This window comes from Biomphalaria glabrata, chromosome 4 (genome assembly GCF_947242115.1).
Source record: "Biomphalaria glabrata chromosome 4, xgBioGlab47.1, whole genome shotgun sequence".
In the NCBI taxonomy this organism is placed as follows: Eukaryota; Metazoa; Mollusca; class Gastropoda; family Planorbidae; genus Biomphalaria; species Biomphalaria glabrata.
In genome coordinates, this window is record NC_074714.1 from 37,685,834 (window position 1) to 37,710,354 (window position 24,521).

Consider the following 24,521-nt stretch of genomic DNA (forward strand, 5'->3'; position numbering starts at 1 on the left):
TTGAAAAGAAAACATGCGGGCCGCAAACAAACAGATGAGCTTTGAGATCTTCTCTCAGAATTTAATATAAATGTAGACAACTCGAAGTGAATGCGTATAAGCGCCTCAAAGTGCAAGGGGGTAGACACCAAGCTTCAACTTGTGGAATGAGTTAGAGGGGATTATTGTTAGCTGTCCCAAAAATAAAAAAATAAAAATAAAAATAATCAAGTCTTAGGTTCGATTCCAGGTATTAGATATGTTCAGATTTACTCCGCCTCTCTTTTCATTTCTTTCATGGACTTTCTGTAATTATTGAGTCAATTAGATTATTATTATTAGAGCTTTTATATAGCGCTACTTTCATGCTTATAGCATGCTCAGAGCGCTTTTGGTCCAATCCCGTTTGTGGACCAGTGGGGGGGGGAGGGGGTATCTAGGAGTTGGTTTTCCGTGCTGCCTTTAGGCGCTCAGTAAACACAACTCTGCCCGAGTCGGGTGTCGAACCTCGAGCCCCCTTCTAGGTAACCAAGCCAAGCCAAGTTCAAGCGCACTTGGACACTCGACCACTTTCCATCCTTAAGTGCAGGTCATTAAAGGCCAACACCAACGTTTAAACTATATAAACAATCAACAGTCTCCAGTTTATAAAAAAATGCATTCATTCCTCTATACAAGCTACTAAGAGGAACTGAATAGAATGACAGTAAGTCCCTTCTTAGTTAGTGGTGTGGACACGTTATTATTATGAAAGGCTCCACGCGTCTGACTAACAAACAAAAACATAATGTTTTATCTTTAAGACTTTTAACTTTTTGAGTAGGCTTATTGCTTCCTTTCTAAGTATAGAATTATTTAGACTGATTATTTTGTTTCGAACTAGTCTCGGGCCTCCTTAATGCACCGAGTTGTACAGTCCAAGATCCACTGCCTTCAATCTCCGTGCTTCTAGGTGTTTCTAGAGGACGCTTTTAAATTTACTTTGAATGAATATCTGAAAGGAAAGATTTTTAGAAATGTGACGGTTCTTTTGCTATATCCTCATACATGGAGCTTTTCTTCTTAAAATAAATATATATATGTCTATATGTCTATATATATATATATATATGGCAAGTCAGACACCACCCACATATTCCGCCCCTGACACTTGTACTGGAAACGTGGCCGGTGCTACAAATGTCACAAGGAAATGAGGGTCCCACTAAACCCCAGGAGTAGTCCCAACTGAGTTGTGGTCCTTGTTAGAGTTTCGTGGACTTGCGGATGTCCCCAGTCACACGAGAGAAGACATAGACTCGATAGGAAATAGAACTCGCGACCTTTACAGTGTGGCCGCTAGGTCTACTCCTTTCTTCACGCTTTCACCTCTACACATTGCCCCTACATACAGATAATTTAATACTGTGTATGTTTTGTGTGTGGGTTTGTGTGTGTCAGTGGCGTAGCTAGGGTGGGGGGAGGTGGCCGGAAAATTTGAAAATCCCACGGTCCCCTACTTAAAGGGGGGCCCGAATTAGTGTTTTTTTTACATTTAAATTCAATATTACCCAAAATGCAAGGGCCCCAAACAGATCAAGCCCCCCCCCCCCCCGGGTTTCCAAACGAAGGAAAATTCCTAGCTACTCCCCTGGTGTGTGTGTGTGTGTGTTTGTTAGTGTACACCAACGTCAGAGCTGTTTTGAATGAAAAAAAAATATAGGCGTCTCAGACGACAGAAGTAGCGATGCTTAATCCCAAGTAGAGATCCTCAATAGCTCAGCACTCATTAGGGGACATTAAAATAGTCAAATGAGGATACAGATGTAGTCACACTAGAACAGCAGATGTGGAGTTTAATTAGTTGTATTCCTACTATCAGCTACTATTAGATCACACTCACGTCACAGTTGATCAATTGTGTAAGGAAGTTGGAAATCACTAAAAATTAAATAATTTATTGCGAGCTAGCATTTCTCTCTCTCTCTCTCTCTCTCTCTCTCTCTCTCACACACACACACACACACACAAACAAAAGTATGGTTGATAAGTGAAGTCTACAGCATATTAGAAGAGAGCACCTGGTTGCATGCGACCTCAGAACGAGACAGCTGGAGGTCATTCACGAATGCCGCGGGATACACATTTGAGACCAAAAGGACATCCGCTGCCGAGGACAAACGCAGACGGCGAAAAGAAAATCTAAATCGACCACCCGCTGACAATAGTTATGCTTGCCCTGGATGTGGCAAAATATGTACGTCACAGCCGGGGCTGTGCAGCCACGGGAAATACTGCATTCCTGACTAATCTTCGGGCTCGAAGACAAGCTTTATTATTATTACAGCATGTCACGATAATGAAGTAAACTTTGTGGGTTCGGTCCCCATAACAAGATTTTTTCCTTTTTTTTTTTCAATGTAAAAAATTAAGAATGTTTAGTTTACTGTACAGATAGAAATAATGTTTTAAATAATTTATTTTACTTTTTTTTTTAGAGCGAAGAGAAAGGATTTAACTTTTTTTTAGAGCGAAGAGAAAGGATTTAACTTTTTTTTTTAGAGCGAAGAGAAAGGATTTAACTTTTTTTTTAGAGCGAAGAGAAAGGATTTAACTTTTTTTTTAGAGCGAAGAGAAAGGATTTAACTTTTTTTTTAGAGCGAAGAGAAAGGATTTAACTTTTTTTTTAGAGCGAAGAGAAAGGATTTAACTTTTTTTTTAGAGCGAAGAGAAAGGATTTAACTTTTTTTTTAGAGCGAAGAGAAAGGATTTAACTTTTTTTTTTAGAGCGAAGAGAAAGGATTTAACTTTTTTTTTAGAGCGAAGAGAAAGGATTTTACTTTTTTTTTAGAGCGAAGAGAAAGGATTTAACTTTTTTTTTAGAGCGAAGAGAAAGGATTTAACTTTTTTTTTAGAGCGAAGAGAAAGGATTTAACTTTTTTTTTAGAGCGAAGAGAAAGGATTTAACTTTTTTTTTAGAGTGAAGAGAAAGGATTTAACTTTTTTTTTTTAGAGCGAAGAGAAAGGATTTAACTTTTTTTTTAGAGCGAAGAGAAAGGATTTAACTTTTTTTTTAGAGCGAAGAGAAAGGATTTAACTTTTTTTTTAGAGCGAAGAGAAAGGATTTAACTTTTTTTTTAGAGCGAAGAGAAAGGATTTAACTTTTTTTTTAGAGCGAAGAGAAAGGATTTAACTTTTTTTTTAGAGCGAAGAGAAAGGATTTAACTTTTTTTTTAGAGCGAAGAGAAAGGATTTAACTTTTTTTTTTTAGAGCGAAGAGAAAGGATTTAACTTTTTTTTTAGAGCGAAGAGAAAGGATTTAACTTTTTTTTTAGAGCGAAGAGAAAGGATTTAACTTTTTTTTTAGAGCGAAGAGAAAGGATTTAACTTTTTTTTAAGAGCGAAGAGAAAGGATTTAATTTTTTTTTAGAGCGAAGAGAAAGGATTTAACTTTTTTTTTAGAGCGAAGAGAAAGGATTTAACTTTTTTTTTAGAGTGAAGAGAAAGGATTTAACTTTTTTTTTAGAGCGAAGAGAAAGGATTTTACTTTTTTTTTAGAGCGAAGAGAAAGGATTTAACTTTTTTTTTAGAGCGAAGAGAAAGGATTTAACTTTTTTTTTAGAGCGAAGAGAAAGGATTTAACTTTTTTTTTAGAGCGAAGAGAAAGGATTTAACTTTTTTTTTAGAGCGAAGAGAAAGGATTTAACTTTTTTTTTAGAGCGAAGAGAAAGGATTTAACTTTTTTTTTTAGAGCGAAGAGAAAGGATTTAACTTTTTTTTTAGAGCGAAGAGAAAGGATTTAACTTTTTTTTTAGAGCGAAGAGAAAGGATTTAACTTTTTTTTTAGAGCGAAGAGAAAGGATTTAACTTTTTTTTAAGAGCGAAGAGAAAGGATTTAATTTTTTTTTAGAGCGAAGAGAAAGGATTTAACTTTTTTTTTAGAGCGAAGAGAAAGGATTTAACTTTTTTTTTAGAGCGAAGAGAAAGGATTTAACTTTTTTTTTAGAGCGAAGAGAAAGGATTTTACTTTTTTTTTAGAGCGAAGAGAAAGGATTTAACTTTTTTTTTAGAGCGAAGAGAAAGGATTTAACTTTTTTTTTAGAGCGAAGAGAAAGGATTTAACTTTTTTTTTAGAGCGAAGAGAAAGGATTTAACTTTTTTTTAAGAGCGAAGAGAAAGGATTTAACTTTTTTTTTAGAGCGAAGAGAAAGGATTTAACTTTTTTTTAGAGCGAAGAGAAAGGATTTAACTTTTTTTTTAGAGCGAAGAGAAAGGATTTAACTTTTTTTTTAGAGCGAGGAGAAAGGATTTAACTTTTTTTTAAGAGCGAAGAGAAATGATTTAACTTTTTTTTTAGAGCGAAGAGAAAGGATTTAACTTTTTTTTTAGAGCGAAGAGAAAGGATTTTACTTTTTTTTAAGAGCGAAGAGAAATGATTTAACTTTTTTTTTAGAGCGAAGACAAAGGATTTAACTTTTTTTTTAGAGCGAAGAGAAAGGATTTAACTTTTTTTTTAGAGCGAAGAGAAAGGATTTAACTTTTTTTTAGAGCGAAGAGAAAGGATTTAACTTTTTTTTTAGAGCGAAGAGAAAGGATTTAACTTTTTTTTAGAGCGAAGAGAAAGGATTTAACTTTTTTTTTTAGAGCGAAGAGAAAGGATTTAACTTTTTTTTTAGAGCGAAGAGAAAGGATTTTACTTTTTTTTAAGAGCGAAGAGAAAGGATTTAACTTTTTTTTTAGAGCGAAGAGAAAGGATTTAACTTTTTTTTAGAGCGAAGAGAAAGGATTTAACTTTTTTTTTAGAGCGAAGAGAAAGGATTTAACTTTTTTTTTAGAGCGAAGAGAAAGGATTTAACTTTTTTTTTAGAGCGAAGAGAAAGGATTTAACTTTTTTTTTAGAGCGAAGAGAAAGGATTTTACTTTTTTTTAAGAGCGAAGAGAAAGGATTTAACTTTTTTTTTAGAGCGAAGAGAAAGGATTTAACTTTTTTTTTTACAGCGAAGAGAAAGGATTTAACTTTTTTTTAGAGCGAAGAGAAAGGATTTAACTTTTTTTTTAGAGCGAAGAGAAAGGATTTAACTTTTTTTTAGAGCGAAGAGAAAGGATTTAACTTTTTTTTTAGAGCGAAGAGAAAGGATTTAACTTTTTTTTTAGAGCGAAGAGAAAGGATTTTACTTTTTTTTAAGAGCGAAGAGAAAGGATTTAACTTTTTTTTTAGAGCGAAGAGAAAGGATTTAACTTTTTTTTTAGAGCGAAGAGAAAGGATTTAACTTTTTTTTTAGAGCGAAGAGAAAGGATTTAACTTTTTTTTAGAGCAAAGCGAAAGGATTTAACTTTTTTTTTAGAGCGAAGAGAAAGGATTTAACTTTTTTTTTAGAGCGAAGAGAAAGGATTTAACTTTTTTTTTAGAGCGAAGAGAAAGGATTTAACTTTTTTTTTAGAGCGAAGAGAAAGGATTTAACTTTTTTTTTAGAGCGAAGAGAAAGGATTTAACTTTTTTTTTAGAGCGAAGAGAAAGGATTTAACTTTTTTTTTAGAGCGAAGAGAAAGGATTTAACTTTTTTTTTAGAGCGAAGAGAAAGGATTTAACTTTTTTTTTAGAGCGAAGAGAAAGGATTTTACTTTTTTTTAAGAGCGAAGAGAAAGGATTTAACTTTTTTTTTAGAGCGAAGACAAAGGATTTAACTTTTTTTTTAGAGCGAAGAGAAAGGATTTAACTTTTTTTTTAGAGCGAAGAGAAAGGATTTAACTTTTTTTTAGAGTGAAGAGAAAGGATTTAACTTTTTTTTTAGAGCGAAGAGAAAGGATTTAACTTTTTTTTAGAGCGAAGAGAAAGGATTTAACTTTTTTTTTAGAGCGAAGAGAAAGGATTTAACTTTTTTTTTAGAGCGAAGAGAAAGGATTTTACTTTTTTTTAAGAGCGAAGAGAAAGGATTTAACTTTTTTTTTAGAGCGAAGAGAAAGGATTTAACTTTTTTTTTAGAGCGAAGAGAAAGGATTTAACTTTTTTTTTAGAGCGAAGAGAAAGGATTTAACTTTTTTTTTAGAGCGAAGAGAAAGGATTTAACTTTTTTTTTAGAGCGAAGAGAAAGGATTTAACTCTTTTTTTAGAGCGAAGAGAAAGGATTTTACTTTTTTTTAAGAGCGAAGAGAAAGGATTTAACTTTTTTTTTAGAGCGAAGAGAAAGGATTTAACTTTTTTTTTTAGAGCGAAGAGAAAGGATTTAACTTTTTTTTAGAGCGAAGAGAAAGGATTTAACTTTTTTTTTAGAGCGAAGAGAAAGGATTTAACTTTTTTTTAGAGCGAAGAGAAAGGATTTAACTTTTTTTTTAGAGCAAAGAGAAAGGATTTAACTTTTTTTTTAGAGCGAAGAGAAAGGATTTTACTTTTTTTTAAGAGCGAAGAGAAAGGATTTAACTCTTTTTTTAGAGCGAAGAGAAAGGATTTAACTTTTTTTTTTAGAGCGAAGAGAAAGGATTTAACTTTTTTTTTAGAGCGAAGAGAAAGGATTTAACTTTTTTTTTAGAGCGAAGAGAAAGGATTTAACTTTTTTTTTAGAGCAAAGCGAAAGGATTTAACTTTTTTTTTAGAGCAAAGAGAAAGGATTTAACTTTTTTTTTAGAGCGAAGAGAAAGGATTTAACTTTTTTTTTAGAGCGAAGAGAAAGGATTTAACTTTTTTTTTAGAGCGAAGAGAAAGGATTTAACTTTTTTTTTAGAGCGAAGAGAAAGGATTTAACTTTTTTTTTAGAGCGAAGAGAAAGGATTTAACTTTTTTTTAGAGCGAAGAGAAAGGATTTAACTTTTTTTTTAGAGCGAAGAGAAAGGATTTAACTTTTTTTTTAGAGCGAAGAGAAAGGATTTAACTTTTTTTTTAGAGCGAAGAGAAAGGATTTAACTTTTTTTTTAGAGCGAAGAGAAAGGATTTAACTTTTTTTTTAGAGCGAAGAGAAAGGATTTAACTTTTTTTTTAGAGCGAAGAGAAAGGATTTAACTTTTTTTTAGAGCGAAGAGAAAGGATTTAACTTTTTTTTTAGAGCGAAGAGAAAGGATTTAACTTTTTTTTTAGAGCGAAGAGAAAGGATTTTACTTTTTTTTTAGAGCGAAGAGAAAGGATTTAACTTTTTTTTTAGAGCGAAGAGAAAGGATTTAACTTTTTTTTTAGAGCGAAGAGAAAGGATTTAACTTTTTTTTTAGAGCGAAGAGAAAGTATTTAACTTTTTTTTTAGAGCGAAGAGAAAGGATTTAACTTTTTTTTTAGAGCGAAGAGAAAGGATTTTACTTTTTTTTAAGAGCGAAGAGAAAGGATTTAACTTTTTTTTTAGAGCGAAGAGAAAGGATTTAACTTTTTTTTTAGAGCGAAGAGAAAGGATTTAACTTTTTTTTTAGAGCGAAGAGAAAGGATTTAACTTTTTTTTAGAGCGAAGAGAAAGGATTTAACTTTTTTTTTAGAGCGAAGAGAAAGGATTTAACTTTTTTTTAGAGCGAAGAGAAAGGATTTAACTTTTTTTTTAGAGCGAAGAGAAAGGATTTTACTTTTTTTTTAGAGCGAAGAGAAAGGATTTTACTTTTTTTTAAGAGCGAAGAGAAAGGATTTAACTTTTTTTTTAGAGCGAAGAGAAAGGATTTAACTTTTTTTTTAGAGCAAAGAGAAAGGATTTAACTTTTTTTTTAGAGCGAAGAGAAAGGATTTAACTTTTTTTTTAGAGCGAAGAGAAAGGATTTAACTTTTTTTTTAGAGCGAAGAGAAAGGATTTAACTTTTTTTTTAGAGCGAAGAGAAAGGATTTAACTTTTTTTTTAGAGCGAAGAGAAAGGATTTAACTTTTTTTTTAGAGCGAAGAGAAAGGATTTTACTTTTTTTTTAGAGCGAAGAGAAAGGATTTAACTTTTTTTTTAGAGCGAAGAGAAAGGATTTAACTTTTTTTTTAGAGCGAAGAGAAAGGATTTAACTTTTTTTTTAGAGCGAAGAGAAAGGATTTAACTTTTTTTTTAGAGCGAAGAGAAAGGATTTTACTTTTTTTTAAGAGCGAAGAGAAAGGATTTAACTTTTTTTTTAGAGCGAAGAGAAAGGATTTAACTTTTTTTTTAGAGCGAAGAGAAAGGATTTAACTTTTTTTTTAGAGCGAAGAGAAAGGATTTTACTTTTTTTTAAGAGCGAAGAGAAAGGATTTAACTTTTTTTTTAGAGCGAAGAGAAAGGATTTAACTTTTTTTTTAGAGCGAAGAGAAAGGATTTAACTTTTTTTTAGAGCGAAGAGAAAGGATTTAACTTTTTTTTTAGAGCGAAGAGAAAGGATTTAACTTTTTTTTAGAGCGAAGAGAAAGGATTTAACTTTTTTTTTAGAGCAAAGAGAAAGGATTTAACTTTTTTTTTAGAGCGAAGAGAAAGGATTTTACTTTTTTTTAAGAGCGAAGAGAAAGGATTTAACTTTTTTTTTAGAGCGAAGAGAAAGGATTTAACTTTTTTTTTAGAGCGAAGAGAAAGGATTTAACTTTTTTTTAGAGCGAAGAGAAAGGATTTAACTTTTTTTTTAGAGCGAAGAGAAAGGATTTAACTTTTTTTTTAGAGCGAAGAGAAAGGATTTAACTTTTTTTTTAGAGCGAAGAGAAAGGATTTAACTTTTTTTTTAGAGCGAAGAGAAAGGATTTTACTTTTTTTTAAGAGCGAAGAGAAAGGATTTAACTTTTTTTTTAAAGCGAAGAGAAAGGATTTAACTTTTTTTTTAGAGCGAAGAGAAAGGATTTAACTTTTTTTTTAGAGCGAAGAGAAAGGATTTAACTTTTTTTTAGAGCGAAGAGAAAGGATTTAACTTTTTTTTTAGAGCGAAGAGAAAGGATTTAACTTTTTTTTAGAGCGAAGAGAAAGGATTTAACTTTTTTTTTAGAGCGAAGAGAAAGGATTTAACTTTTTTTTTAGAGCGAAGAGAAAGGATTTTACTTTTTTTTAAGAGCGAAGAGAAAGGATTTAACTTTTTTTTTAGAGCGAAGAGAAAGGATTTAACTTTTTTTTTAGAGCGAAGAGAAAGGATTTAACTTTTTTTTTAGAGCGAAGAGAAAGGATTTAACTTTTTTTTTAGAGCGAAGAGAAAGGATTTAACTTTTTTTTTAGAGCGAAGAGAAAGGATTTAACTTTTTTTTTAGAGCGAAGAGAAAGGATTTAACTTTTTTTTTAGAGCGAAGAGAAAGGATTTAACTTTTTTTTTAGAGCGAAGAGAAAGGATTTAACTTTTTTTTTAGAGCGAAGAGAAAGGATTTAACTTTTTTTTTTAGAGCGAAGAGAAAGGATTTAACTTTTTTTTTAGAGCGAAGAGAAAGGATTTAACTTTTTTTTTAGAGCGAAGAGAAAGGATTTAACTTTTTTTTTAGAGCGAAGAGAAAGGATTTAACTTTTTTTTTAGAGCGAAGAGAAAGGATTTAACTTTTTTTTTAGAGCGAAGAGAAAGGATTTAACTTTTTTTTAATGCTTAAAGGGAAACTCCGATGTTTTTTTTTTTGTAATTTGATTTATTAACATATTTGAATTCTGCCTAAAAAGTTGTAATAGTAAACATTTTACCATTTTTTTAAATTTAAACGCTTAGAAACATTTATATTTAAAAAATTAGACAGTAAATTCTTGACATCTCAAAAAAAAAAAAAACGGGGTTCTTTGAGATTTTGTTTTTAGCTTAGGCATACGTCACTTCCATCAACAATACTGAAAAGGAAACTAGATTTAACCAATCGTGTCGCTTCATTCTTACAGACTCTTGGGCTTAGAGCTATGGTATAGTTATATATACATATATGATATACATGTATAGGTAGATCTAAAGGCATTAGGATAAGCAACTCAAGAAATAAAGTAACATTTTCATCTAAGCCTCTCCCTTTCCCAAGAAGTAAATAGATCGTGTGTCTGACTGATTCGAACAAACTGGTCAGTGTAAGGCTTGTCGAGACTACGTGTAGTCGGCCATGACAAGACAAAAAAGTGATAGTGTTTGTTGTGTGTTGAGTGGTCAGGCGAGAAAATACCGAAGCAGGACGTTTTGGCGCCGCCGTTTTGGCGACGCCGTTTTGGCCCCGCCGTTTTGGCGCGAAGGTCGTTTTGGCGCGAGCCGTTTTGGCGACGGGACGTTTTGGCGCGAAATACATTATGTACGTTTATTGTATTATTTCTTTTAAAAGAATTATTCATATCTATGTTTTGCATGAGTGTGTTTAGACATATTTTTCACGTACTAAATGTAAATGTGTGTTTGTTTTTCACATCATTTTCTTTAATAAACATTTTGGCTTGTGTATGTGTGTTTATTAAGAGGCATACTTTTATTTTCAAAAACTTTTTTAAGATATTACTTTGAAATTAAAAACAAAAATAAAAAACAAAATGAAACAATGATAGACTAAAAATTGATGCAATTATTTGTTTACATTAACATTGTTATAAAAGCTACGTGCTTATTAAATTAACGTCAAATGATATCTCGCGCCAAAACGTCCCGTCGCCAAAACGGCTCGCGCCAAAACGTCCCGTCGCCAAAACGGCGGGGCCAAAACGGCGTCGCCAAAACGGCGGCGCCAAAAGGTCACGTACCGAGAAAATACACACTGCGGTGGTTAGTCAAGCATGTAAATCTACTTTTAATACGCATTTTTGCTTTGTTTACAAGATCCTAGATCTAACTGCATAGACAAAGATGTATTTCTTTTGCGAGAATGTTAACTTTGCTGTATGGTCTCCCGTTAAACAATAAGTCCATAGATTAAATTAGTAGTCTAGTGTGACGTCACATAGAAACCTGGTGAATGTCTGACTGTTTTGGATGAGCAGGAAAATTACGTCAGACAAATATCAATTACTAAGTTATTATTGCAAATAAAAACAAAATAATAATATATTCATTATCTGCAGATCAAAACACATATCAAAAATTGTCAAAACCATCGGAGTTTCCCTTTAAATGGCTTTAAAAATAAAAATTCAGACGCTTTAAGCTAATAAATATAAACAATTTATTTTTCTATTAGTACCCATCATCTTGTGGTCTATATACACTAATATATATATATATATATATATATATATATATATATATATATATATATATGCACATGTATACTTTTTTTATAGTAGAGATGTAGTGGCTTATGATATCGTTTTAAGAGATTAAAAAAAGGGGGGGGGGAGGGCTAATGGCTAGGATATTAGAAAATCATATACTGGGAAACTTGAGTCGGTACTAAACATTAAACAGTTCTTAAATATTCATTTTGACTAATTACATCATCTAATAATATCTAATGTCAGCCAAAACAATGAACGCGTGTATAAATATCTATGTCCACATCGCAACTCTGCGGTATCGGAACTTTTTGTTTCTGTTCGCTGGCACCTTAGTTCTGAAACTAGGAAAACAATTAGAGCGAGGATCAAGATCTGGCTCAGTGAGTTTAAAGAAGCAAATGATTACACAACGCTTGAACTAAACAACGCTTGAACTAAGTCGTCATTCATGGCTGCTCTTGTGCTGTTTTTTTCTTTTATACAATGTGTTATTGTTGGAAAATGCGATTAGGTCATTGCAGAAGAATACTCCAACTAAGAAAAGATTTTAAAAAAATGTGTTTTAACAATGGATAATTAATAACTCAGTCTGATAGAATAGAGGTTACAATCGTTTGAACTTCACTGACTTACAGGTCATGACATTTGAAACTTCATTGACAGAAAACTATTTTTTTAAAAATTGAAGAAAAATTTAAATTATTGACATACAGAGGGCTAAGTCAGATTTTACAGGTGGGGGGGGGCACATTGGGGATTTTAGCAGGACGGAGGGCTGCGGTGGAGGTGTAGAATTAGGAATATGAGAAACATAGAAGATATACAAAAATACTTAAAAAAAACAATTCCAATTGTATACAGCTTAGAGATCGATTATGTCCACATATGGATGCAAATCCTGTAATAGCAAGCTTTTTGGTGTTTACGGCGTACAGAATACGTAAGTAAAGCACATAATCAGTTGAGCATTTGGGGATCAAAGTTCTAAGTTTTTTTTTTTGAGTTGTAACACATTTTTTAAAAACTATTTAGATGTCAACAGTCTTCTTTCAATAAGGCGCCATTGACCTTGTCTTTAGTGTGTTCATCATTTCCAAATCTTTCTCAAGCTTCCTCTTCTTTTTGTATAGGTTCCATTATATTGCCACCACTCTTCATACCGTTTTGACTTCTTTATCTCATTGTATTTTATTGCTTAAAAGATGAACTTGTGATTACTGTGATTAGCTTCTCGTGTGAAAATCCCCAATCGATAATCGATAAATTATTGCAGACGATTGCATAATATATAGAACAATAAAAACAACACATGACACTGAAATTTTACAAAAAAGAATTAGATGAATTACAGAAATGGGAATCAAATTGGAGCACCTCTTTCCACTCAGAAAATTGGCAGTTTTAAAGAGTAATAAAAAACTAAAACAAATAAAAGCTACTTACTTTATTTATAGTAAACTTACTTTATTTATAGTAAACTCACACAGACTAAGAACTAAATATAGTTAGATGTAATAATAAATGAAAAGTTATCATGGAATACCCAAATTGATGAAATTATTTAAAAAATCAAGCAAAACATTAGGGTTTATAAAAAGAAATTCTTGCAAATCAAACGAAAACATAAAATGCTATTTAACTTTAGTTAGGCCAATATTAGAACATGCATCCTCTGTTTGGGATCCCTCAACTCAAGAAATCATACAGAAACTAGAACAATACAAAATAAAGCAGTGAGATTTATAACAAACAAATATTCTAATTTGGTTAGAGTAACACAATTACTAAAATCCCTAAACTTAGGGTCACTTCAAGACAGAAGAAAACAAAGCAAATATCTATTAATACATAAAACACTAAACCATAATTTACAAATAGAAAAACAAAATCTAATGAAATACTCAGAAAGACACAAAGATAGAGGCACATTTCTTATTCCATGCGCTAGAACAAATTCATACAAGTGCTCCTTCTTCCCTAGTGCCATTAAAGAATGGAACGGGTTGCCTGAATCAGACATGAAAACCAACGACTTGCCAGAGTTTGATTAAGGAACTAGATGATTAGATGGACTCGTGAAACACGTAGCACGTCATTGTGTTCTGTTTTGAAGTCACGTCTGGTGGACTATTACAGAAGATAAATACCTGGATTGTCCTGGACATGAAAAACATGCCCTATTGTTTATATAACTAGCAAGGAGTAGCCTTCAGTCTACTGCTAAAACTCTCGTCATCAGTTTCTTTGTAAACAAAACTATTTGGATTGTAATATAACAAATAAAAAAATACAAAAACCTACTTTCTATTTCTACTATCAATGTACTCTGGTAGCATACTCCACGGGCACTGAAATTCCACTGTTTTAATGTCTTTAGTTGTCATGTCTTTAGTTGTCATGTCCTTAGTTGTCATGTCTTTAGTTGTCATGTCTTTAGTTGTCATGTCCTTGGTTGTCATGTCTTTAATTGTCATGTCTTTAGTTGTCATGTCTTTAGTTGTCATGTCCTTAGTTGTCATGTCTTTAGTTGTCATGTCCTTAGTTGTCATGTCTTTAGTTGTCATGTCTTTAGTTGTATGTTCTTAGTTGTCATGTCCTTAGTTGTCATGTCTTTAGTTGTCATGTCTTTAGTTGTCATGTCCTTAGTTGTCATATCTTTAGTTGTAATGTCTTTAATTGTCATGTCTTTAGTTGTAATGTCCTTAGTTGTCATGTCTTTAGTTGTCATGTCCTTAGTTGTCATGTCTTTAGTTGTCATGTCCTTAGTTGTCATGTCTTTAGTTGTCATGTCTTTAGTTGTCATGTCTTTAGTTGTCATGTCCTTAGTTATCATATCTTTAGTTGTCATGTCCTTAGTTGTCATGTCTGTAGTTGTCATGTCTTTAGTTGTCATGTCTTTAGTTGTCATGTCTTTAGTTGTCATGTCTTTAGTTGTCATGTCCTTAGTTGTCATGTCCTTAGTATAGTTTATTCAGCTTAGATAGTCAAAGTAAACAGCAGGTTTCCATTCTGTATATTTTTTTAAAAAGCAATACTTGATGAACATAGTTAATGCCCCTGCGCTGACAGTGCCTGACGTCCCAGTTAAGTCGCCTGTGTTAATTATGGACATGCTAATGCTGACTCTATGTTTACACTGAGTTGATTATGTCCCCCCCCCCCGGTGTATAAATGGCGTATCATTTGATCCTCTTCAACTAACAGAATGTTGGACAAGTGTGAAACATCCCAGTACATTAGGCCTGGCGCTCCCTGATTGATAGTTTTATCTACAGCGTGGAATGCTAACAGCCGTAGCAGGGAGAGAACTGTTCATATCACCAAGGCACGTACCAGGACTACATGCATAAATTAAAAGTATGCCAGAAAGTAAATGGTAAAGAAAGCATTTCGTACATATTAAAAGATGTCTTCAGTAAATCGATAAATCAAGTGTTTTACAAACTCTAAGCCTTACTAGGACGACGCGACTTGCTGACATAAAAAAAGGCGAGTGGAGGGAGGGGGGAGGCGAATGCGTTTATCGTTTTCAAGGGCCAAACAATGTTTGCTGTTTCAATTATAGTTCTAAATCCGTATCTAGATATTCATCTTCACCTTCACTTTAGTTTTGTACTCTGTTGGTCTGATGACCATCTCGCACTATTCCTCTGTCTTTTGCCAGGATGAGTCTCATTGAAAGGACCGTCCTTTCTTTGACCTTGTCTTTTCTAGATATGGGTCTGCCTCTTCTTTTTTCCTCTGGTACCATTCCCTGTAGAAAGGTCTAAGCGAGCGAGCATTAAAAGAAAAACAACACATTATTTAAAATAAATATTTCGAGTGATGCCCTTTCATCCTGTTCTCAAGATAAGGGCCTGTAACAAGATTGAGCCCAAAAATTCTTTTTAAGAACACATTCCATACGTCTTCCCCAATGCGATTCTAGATCTAGAGTATATCCGTCGTTTTTTTTTTTTACGTCAAAATACTGCGAATTCTGCCGAGTAACATGCCATCGCTTTGTTCATGTCTTTGGCCTGAACTAAACAGGCCCGATACAGGCCCGATACATAACAACTTGCTGAATACGAGGATGATCTTACCGATAATCAAATTCATTACAAAAAGGCATGCGCTTCTTCCTCGCGCCACCCTTTTTAAATTTAACATCTACTCTTCTTACTCAGAGAACAAAAAAAGGGTGTACTGTATATAACAAGAGAATGAATGTTTGAAGCCAAGACAAACAGGGAAACGTTTGAAGCCCGGTGTTTCCCCGCGAACATCGCTCGGGGAGCTTACAAAATCTCCTGGCTACGGAAGGTGCGAACATCATTTTTTTTTGTGGCTTAGGGGTCACACTTGAAAAAGATCAAGAAATACTGCTTAGTTAACAAGAAAATAAAAAAAGTTTTGTTCTAAAATATTTACAAACTTTTAATATTATGTAGTAATCTTCAATATATAAGTTGCAACCAAAGATGTCAGATTTTCAATTATCTTTCGACTCAACTCAAATTCTTCACGCATACCTTCTCTTTCATCAGCCAATACTTCCGGTTCAAAAAAATCTCAGCTTTTTCAAATGAACTAAATAAACTCTGCAGTGACTAGATTACATTTGAGTTCTTAGTACATCTGTTACATCAATCACACATCAAATACAACGCACCGGGGTCATGTTCCAATGCTCAATTAATTCCAATAAGGCTTGTCTCTGAGTCTGTAGATTAATGAGGAATGCAGTATTTCCAGTGGCGACGTTTAGCTATTAACAGTGGCGTAGCTAGGGTATTTGATGCCCTGTGCGGTAGTTCCTCGTGATGTCCTCACCCAAAAAAAAAATACTTTTTAAAAAAGCGAAAAGTTTCTAATTTCGAAATAAAAGTATTTCATTATTTAAGCATTGCTATTTCGCAAAGAATCGAATTTACAAAAACAGATAATACAAGTGAATCTCACGTGCTTTGTCGCCGGCAAACTATCGATAATTTTATCGAAATCCGTTTTTCTCACTAGGTCTTGTTCAATATACGAAATTACCAAATTAGTGAGTCATAAATTCGTCATTTTGATCGTAAATATTTTTTCATCAATGTAAGTTTAGCCACACTTAATACAAAAGTAAAAAAAAATAATTAAAAAATATGCGAATCAAGATAGCAATATTCGGGGACTGACATATTTTTTTTTAGAAAACTTTAAAGCTCAATAGGTTCTTGTTTTGGAAGTTCGGAGACTTCTGGAGAAACTGCGACAATTAGCCAACTTGAATACCTAAAATTCATATTAACATGACGTTATTTTTATGGGGTTATTATTTCATGAACAATATTGGTATTTCCATCAGTAGCTCTTTCTTGTGTGTCGATAGAAAATCTTCATCTTTTTTCACCTGGCAATTTTTTCTTCTACCCAATACGTCTTTGAGGCTCTGCATGACAATGTGCCATAAAATTTTGATCCAGATTTTAGATGTTAAGTGTACTGTGGAAAATATTTCCTTTTCAAACTTTCTGTATGATTTTTAGCATCCCCCGTAAGGGTAAATGCCGCTATTAGATTTGTGCAAAATGTCCGTCTGTCCGTTTGTTACACTCAGATCTCGAAAACTATAAGAGAAATGAAAAATATTAAATACTAAAACTTATCTACTATTTTTCAATTTAATATTGCATTCAGTCTATTAACAGATTATCTAGACTTTTTTTTTTACATAAATCGTATCTAAATTACATCTACATTATTCCATATTTATATTTTAGATTTAGATCTAGTAGATATAGATCTTAAGAGTGCTAAATCAGAAGTTTAATTTAAGTAGATCTACATCCTCATTCTAGTTCCATTTGAATGAAAATACCAATATCTCTGTTGGTAACTGTGCTGGGACATCAAGCAGACGTTGCCGAAGTACAAGCTCGATGCCTTGTTCTTTTCTTTTTTTTTTCAATTACAAATCAATACCAAAAGATGATCTAAAATCGCTCGTCTGACATATTGTACATATCCGGTAGTTGTCATGCCGTAATGTGTAATATATCTCTTTATCAATAATAGGCTGTTAGTTTGTTATTAAGTTAACAGCAATGCCTGGTCATGCAGTTAGCGCGCTGGAATGATTATCACGACGGTCCCGGTTTCATACCCTGCTCGCTTCCATCCACCGTCCAGCGGATAAGGAAGAACATCCAAAACATGTAAAACATTTTACAGAAAAAAAAACATTTTTACAACGCCAAATGAATCTTTGAAACATTATTACTTTTGACAATCAAAACAAAATCACGTCTTGAATATTCCTTGCGAATAGGCGGATCCGACAGGGATCCAACTCCGACGGGGGCCGCCTCTGAGTTTGTGTGAAAACACTAACTTTCTTTGTTATCTTGTTTCTTTTGGTTTCGTGAGCACTTTCATTACAATAAATTCGTTTTCATTTTGTTGGGACATGTACGTATTCGGTGTCTCACTAGTTGATCGTACTTAGATAGCAATTTCACTTTAGGATAGCTCTTTGATTTTGTACTGCCGATTCTTCTTCAACTCGTTCGCGATGCCCACGGAGTGCCAGATTCTGCTTTATGAGAAAACGCATGATGTCCAAGATTCACATTTTCCCCTCTTGCTAATTTAAATCTTGAGCCTTGTTGTCAATACTGTCGCCTAGTCACAGACAAACTTCAAGTTCCCTCCAAGCAAGTGATATGTGGCTGAGAGGTTAAACTCGTTTGGACACCATTATAAACTTGTCCATAACCAGTGCATTGAACAATGAAGTAACATGTAAGGCTTCAAAAGTGTAAAAGTGCGTTGCATTCAGAGATTTAAACCTGGTAAAATTTGATTCAAACTGGTCTACAGCTTACATTTGATTTAATTTCAGAAAGAATATAGGACTTAACGAATTACCAAAACAAAAAAAAAATTTTTTAGCGGCCCCCGAAAGGGGAAAAGACGCTATTAGTTTTGTGTGAAATGTCTGTCCGTCTGTCCGTCTGACCGTCTGTCCGTCTGTCCGTACGTCCCGTTTAGATCTCGTAAACAAGGAAAAGATATGGAAAATCGGACATCACAATATTTTAGACCATTCAAAGTTCTGATGCAACGGCTACTTTTTTTTTTCCTGAAAGCGAAAAATCTCATTTTTAAAATAAGTTATGCAAGTATTTTTTAAAGAGAAAAAGCTAATTAGTATGCATTATAAGTTAGACCTAACTTAAAACGAATAGTAATCTTATAAACTTAATTTTCCTGAATATTTTTTTTAATGCGGAATTTATTTTATTTTTTTTTTTTGAAAATTTGAATAAGAGATTGATCCTTTTCAAAAAAGTAGATCAATTATAAGACATCAGTTAGGCCAGGGGATACGCGGTGGCTGAGCGGTAAAGAGCTTGGCTTCCGAACCTGAGGTCCCGGGTTCGAATCCTGGTGAAGACTGGGATTTTTTAACTTTTGGAATCTTTGGGCGCCTCTAAGAGTCCACTCAGCTCTAATGGGTACCTGACATTAGTTGGGGAAAAGTAAAGGCGGTTGGTCGTTGTGCTGGCTACATGACACCCTCGTTAACCCTAGGCCACAAAAACAGATGAACTTTACATCATCTGCCATATAGACCACAAGGTCTGAAAGGGGAACTAGTTAGGCCAGGTTCACATCTAACTTTACATTAACTTTCATCTATCCTTTGATGTGGTGGACCGTTGGGGCACTACACAAGATCTGTTAAACTTCTTTCTCCATTCTTATCTCTCATTTGTCTTTGATATAATTTCATTTGGATGTTCTTTCTGAAAATATTGAAGCCTGCCTGGGTGGACCACTTCGGGGGCCGATTTTGAGTTTGTGTTTCCACACAAACTGTCTTTTGTAACCTTGTTTATTTATGCAATTACAATGTGTAGTTTTACTAAGAAAGTTTGTCCTCAATTTGATGCCCCCCCCCCCATCATTTGATGCCCCGTGCGGCCCGCACCACCCGCACATTGCTAGCTACGCCACTGGCTATTAATTCATATAATAATAAGTTAAACACCTTCAAGTCGGAAGTAGTTCATGTTGCTATGCAGACCCATGTATTCATTAAAAAAAAAGTATTTCATTTAAAAAACTACTCTTCTATTCTATATCTTTGATTCTTTGAGAAACTATAAAAATAAAACTCTAAACACCAAACAAGCAGCAAAGGGGCAGTCTAGTTGAAAATCTACGTTTTCATCATGTATTCTTTTCCCATTTACCGCATAGAAATTTGAATAATCGCTTCTTCAATGAAGTCTTGTTGAAAAGATGAAGACATTTTTACTGCGAAACCCAGACTCCCGCTGTGCCAGGGTAAGTCTATGAGAATTGTATGTATAATTTTATTTCATTTCTTGGATCTCAAGCTTACAAAGTTGTATGTTTGAGGAGATCTGGAATGATTTTCTCAGCTCTGTGCAGACGTGCCCAGCTCTGTCAATGCATTCATGTGTGCTTCATATATATATATGTCAAATAACAACATTGATTATACGATACGGTTTCATGTTAAGAAACTGGAAGAAAACACAGTCTGAGATTTATAGATAAAAATAAGTACAAAATTATTTTTTTAAACTCATTACATAGTTAGAGCAGTTGCCTAGCAAGAGAAGTGCAGGAAACATCGTGCTTCATGAGAGTGTTGCTCTTGCAGGGAGGCAACTTAATAAGAAGCAAGGCTAGATGACGGGTGCTTAGATCTAATGAAGAACGTGAATCCAACAAAAACGTCAGTTTTAGTCTTCGGGCCTTCTGATGCTCACACAGACACTGGTGCCGCCTCTGTCGCAGCCAACTACCACTGGTTCACAGATCTGTGTCGCACTGGGGTTGTCCCAGGATCGGTTGCTCTCCGAACACACACATGTCTCCGAACGAACGACCCTTTAACTGTTTCAGACATCTTCATGTCCTGACAATCCAACAGAGCCTCTCCATTGTTTCTCACAATTCCTGGCCTGTCCACTCCCTAACCCTAACCTCTTGATACTGCAGGCGAAGCAAGCCAAGCTCTAACCCAACACGTTCCGTTTCTGTTTCACATCTTGGGCGGAGGGGAAACCTGTCTCTTTCCTTGCAGGCTCCATCCCTTTAGGTCCGCCCCTGGACACAGTTACCACAATAGCCAGCGCTAGTGAACAGTGATGTACAATGTACATGAGACAATTTTTGATAAATCCTACACCTGCACAAATGGCTTACAGTTTATTTATATCAAATTTATTGAAGTCCTCCTTCGCAATGACCAGTATATAAAAACCTAAGACCTAGATTTATCTCCCTTCCTTAACGGCCGTAGGCTAGTTAATTCAAATTATATAACTACACGTCTGCTCATCATTACAAGAAGACGTCATAAAAACTTGAATGCCACATTTTTTTTTTTGTATCTCCCAATTTGTTTCCTTGCATAAGAATCCAAACACGTTCGGAAATATTGCTAACATAAGAACCAAAAGCATATTCCCATAGTTTCCCTGAGGGCAAGGGCGGTGTGAGTGTGTGTGTGTGTGTGTGTGTGAGTGTGTTCTGAATGGAAGACAAAAGGGAAGAAAGAAAGAAAGAAGAAAAACTTCGTAAGAAAATGTCTGACGTCGTTGATTTAATCACCCACTTTTTTATGATGCCTAATGTTTTATTTAATGCAAACATCTCCGCCCCTGTCACTTTATTCTGCATGTCATATTCTATTTGTCACAATTCTCTAGCACGCGCAGCTTCCTCCTCATAGGAAAAAAAATAGTTTTAAAACGAGAGAAAAACTTTTTTTTTTGGGGGGGGGGGTATTATACGCCAGCCTGAGGGCGACAAAAAGATCTTTAGCTTTTAAAATCTAGAAAATTCTGCATTAGGGACATTCATTTGATTTAATATTTTGCACTTTAATCACTTATGATCGTACATTGTCTTTTTATGTGGAGGTTGTGTTAAGTATCCTCTGATTGGACATGAGTCAATTTAGTTTTAATGGTTGACCTTCGTTTGTGAATTAGACAAAGCATTAAATTATTAGACATGGCGAAGTTGAGGGAGGGGGGGGGGTTAGGTCTTGAAAGAAAACAAAAATGCTCGAGATGTTGTGATGATGCTCGTGGCTTAATGACGGATTCCATTAAGGTGTATCGATACCTGTGGTAAAATAAAGACATCGAATGATTGCAATTTATCGATACCAGCGTCGAAACTAAGGGAATCGATGAACGTGTATCGATACCTGCGATAAAATAACGAAATCGGTGATGACTTTGCAACGAATACCTGCGTACAATGATAGATTCGAAGACGACGTTGTCTACCTAGAGTTGTAAGAGATGTGTTTGGAAGGTTGAGGTGAGAGTCACGTGATCCAGAAGTTGTAAGAGATGTGTTTGGAAGGTGGAGGTGAGAGTCACGTGATCCAGAAGTTGTAAGATGTGTTTGGAAGGTGGAGGTGAGAGTCACGTGATCCAGAAGTTGTAAGATGTGTTTGGAAGGTGGAGGTGAGAGTCACGTGATCCAGAAGTTGTAAGAGATGTGTTTGGAAGGTTGAGGTGAGAGTCACGTGATCCAGAAGTTGTAAGAGATGTGTTTGGAAGGTGGAGGTGAGAGTCACGTGATCCAGAAGTTGTAAGATGTGTTTGGAAGGTGGAGGTGAGAGTCACGTGATCCAGAAGTTGTAAGAGATGTGTTTGGAAGGTTGAGGTGAGAGTCACGTGATCCAGAAGTTGTAAGAGATGTGTTTGGAAGGTGGAGGTGAGAGTCACGTGATCCAGAAGTTGTAAGATGTGTTTGGAAGGTGGAGGTGAGAGTCACGTGATCCAGAAGTTGTAAGAGATGTGTTTGGAAGGTGGAGGTGAGATTCACTTGATCCAGAAGTTGTAAGAGATGTGTTTGGAAGGTGGAGGTGAGAGTCACGTGTTCCAGAAGTTGTAAGAGATGTGTTTGGAAGGTTAAGGTGAGAGTCACGTGAACCAGAAGTTGTAAGAGATGTGTTTGGAAGGTTGAGGTGAGAGTCACGTGATCCAGAAGTTGTAAGATGTGTTTGGAAGGTTGAGGTGAGAGTCACGTGATCCAGAAGTTGTAAGATGTGTTTGGAAGGTTGAGGTGAGAGTCACGTCATCCAGAAGTTGTAAGAGATGTGTTTGGAAGGTTGAGGTGAGAGTCACGTGATCCAGAAGTTGTAAGAGATGTGTTTGGAAGGTGGAGGTGAGAGTCACGTGATCCAGAAGTTGTAAGATGTGTTTGGAAGGTGGAGGTGAGAGTCACGTGATCCAGAAGTTGTAAGAGATCTGTTTGGAAGGTGGAGGTGAGAGTCACGTGATCCAGAAGTTGTAAGAGATGTGTTTGGAAGGTGGAGGTGAGATTCACTTGATCCAGAAGTTGTAAGAGATGTGTTTGGAAGGTGGAGGTGAGAGTCACGTGTTCCAGAAGTTGTAAGAGATGTGTTTGGAAGGTTAAGGTGAGAGTCACGTGAACCAGAAGTTGTAAGAGATGTGTTTGGAAGGTTGAGGTGAGAGTCACGTGATCCAGAAGTTGTAAGATGTGTTTGGAAGGTTGAGGTGAGAGTCACGTGATCCAGAAGTTGTAAGATGTGTTTGGAAGGTTGAGGTGAGAGTCACGTCATCCAGAAGTTGTAAGAGATGTGTTTGGAAGGTTGAGGTGAGAGTCACGTGATCCAGAAGTTGTAGTGTTACTTGACAGTTGATCTGAAGGTTTGAACAGACTTCACTTTGTTTTAGTTTTGTTGTTACAGTCGACACCATTCAACATTTTTAAGTGTATGATTCGATGCGAGGGCAAGAGATAACATAAGATACTCTCTCTCTCTCCTCTATATTCTCTTTCACTCTCTCTATATCTCTTCTCGTACAATCTCACTCTCCATCGTTCTCTCCCAATCTTCCCAATCTATTTCTCTTTCTCTCTCCCTCTTTACTTTTTGCTTTCTCCCTTTTGCTTTCTCTCTCTCTCTCCCTCTTTACTTTTTGCTTTCTCCCTTTTGCTTTCTCTCTCTCTCGGTCTGTCTTTCAACTTTTCATTCCTTTATTGGTCAACATTTTTTTTTAATTTTCAAACTTACGCCAATAAAATAAAATCAATATCTCCACATCTTTCTATCAATTTCTTACTATTCCATCCTTGGATCCGACTCTGGCGAGGGATAATGTAAGCGTTAACCTTCCAAGCGGCTGAGGTTCCAATCTCCGGACTGAGACTTAAGTAGGCTACTAGATATCTAGATCTACTAGGAACATGGCAGTCCCAGATACTTCTACAACTGTCTTCTGCTTGTTGGCTGGGCAGGGGGCGGGGGGCTGGTGGGAGCAGGTAGGTGGGCGGTGGGAGCAGCTAGGTGGCTGGTGGGAGCAGGTAGGTGGCTGATGACTATGACGGCCGTCTTGTGATGTGAGGAAGGAAACCACGCGCTACATTATTCATTTGCTACTCGTGAAATCTCACGCGATCTCACAGATTTTTAAAATCACGAGTGTAATGACAAGGGAGAGAATTATTGGAATTCAATTAACTTTTGAGATTCAGCGCCTTCATTTTGTGTGTGTATGTGACAGTATCGTAATGACGCCTGACCAGAAAAGTCTTTTTTTTTCCTTTCCCAAGCACAGAGATTTTCCTTTTTTTTTTTAATTTTGAAAAAAACCACAACAAAAAACGAATATGCTATCAGTACATTAAATGAACTTTTATATCAGTTTGTTTTAATAAATATTTAGAATTAAATCATGTATAATTTATAATAAAACGTCTAATTACTCCATAATTGTAAGGCATGTTGCATTGCATGTTATAAATATGGAAATTGATGTTCTGTTAAAGCTATACAACCTCCCATAATAAAATAGCTTAAATAGTTTTTACTTTGTCGCTAAATCCTCTCTATTGATTGCTTAGGGAAGTCAAGATTTACTTTAAATTATCGTTTAACCCAAAATTTTAGAGAAATTTTAATTGACCCCTGAGAACTCTAACGGATTTAAAGGAGAGACAAACTTTAACATATTGTTAGTTATCATACATAAGACTGAAAATCACAAAAGATAAAATAACAATACAGGGTTTTTAATATAGATGTAGATGACATCAACAGTCAAAGATAAAATAACAATACAGGGTCTATAATATAGATGTAGATGACATCAACAGTCAGGCATCTCGGTATCAAGACTTGTCAATTCCCAAACAGCTTTCCACAGCTTCATTCAAATTCATAAACACGCGAAAAAATAATTTAGCTACATTACGACGAAAATGAATCTTATCATGAGCTTGACTACTTAAAAATCAAAATCACGAAACGGAATTTATTTATGATGTTGACTATTTTTAAATTAAAATGACAAATGGGAAACAAAAGAATGGACTCTTTGGAAATGTCAAGTCAGTTGTCAATATTCCCGCCATATTCATCTCTCACGACTTTGGTCGCGCCAGAAAAATAGCGAGCACAAATCACGCTAAAGCGTACACGCGTGTGTGTGTACATTGTGTGTACACGCGTGTGTGTGT

The 24,521-nt window shown here is 34.8% G+C and overlaps 1 protein-coding gene across 1 annotated transcript in view; it reads left to right on the top strand.

Moving 5' to 3' along the window:
* LOC106054159 (protein PRQFV-amide-like) overlaps positions 1 to 24,521 on the top strand; it is an 88,206-nt gene that overhangs the window by 22,169 nt on the left and 41,516 nt on the right. The gene's annotated exons all lie outside the window — the stretch shown is intronic.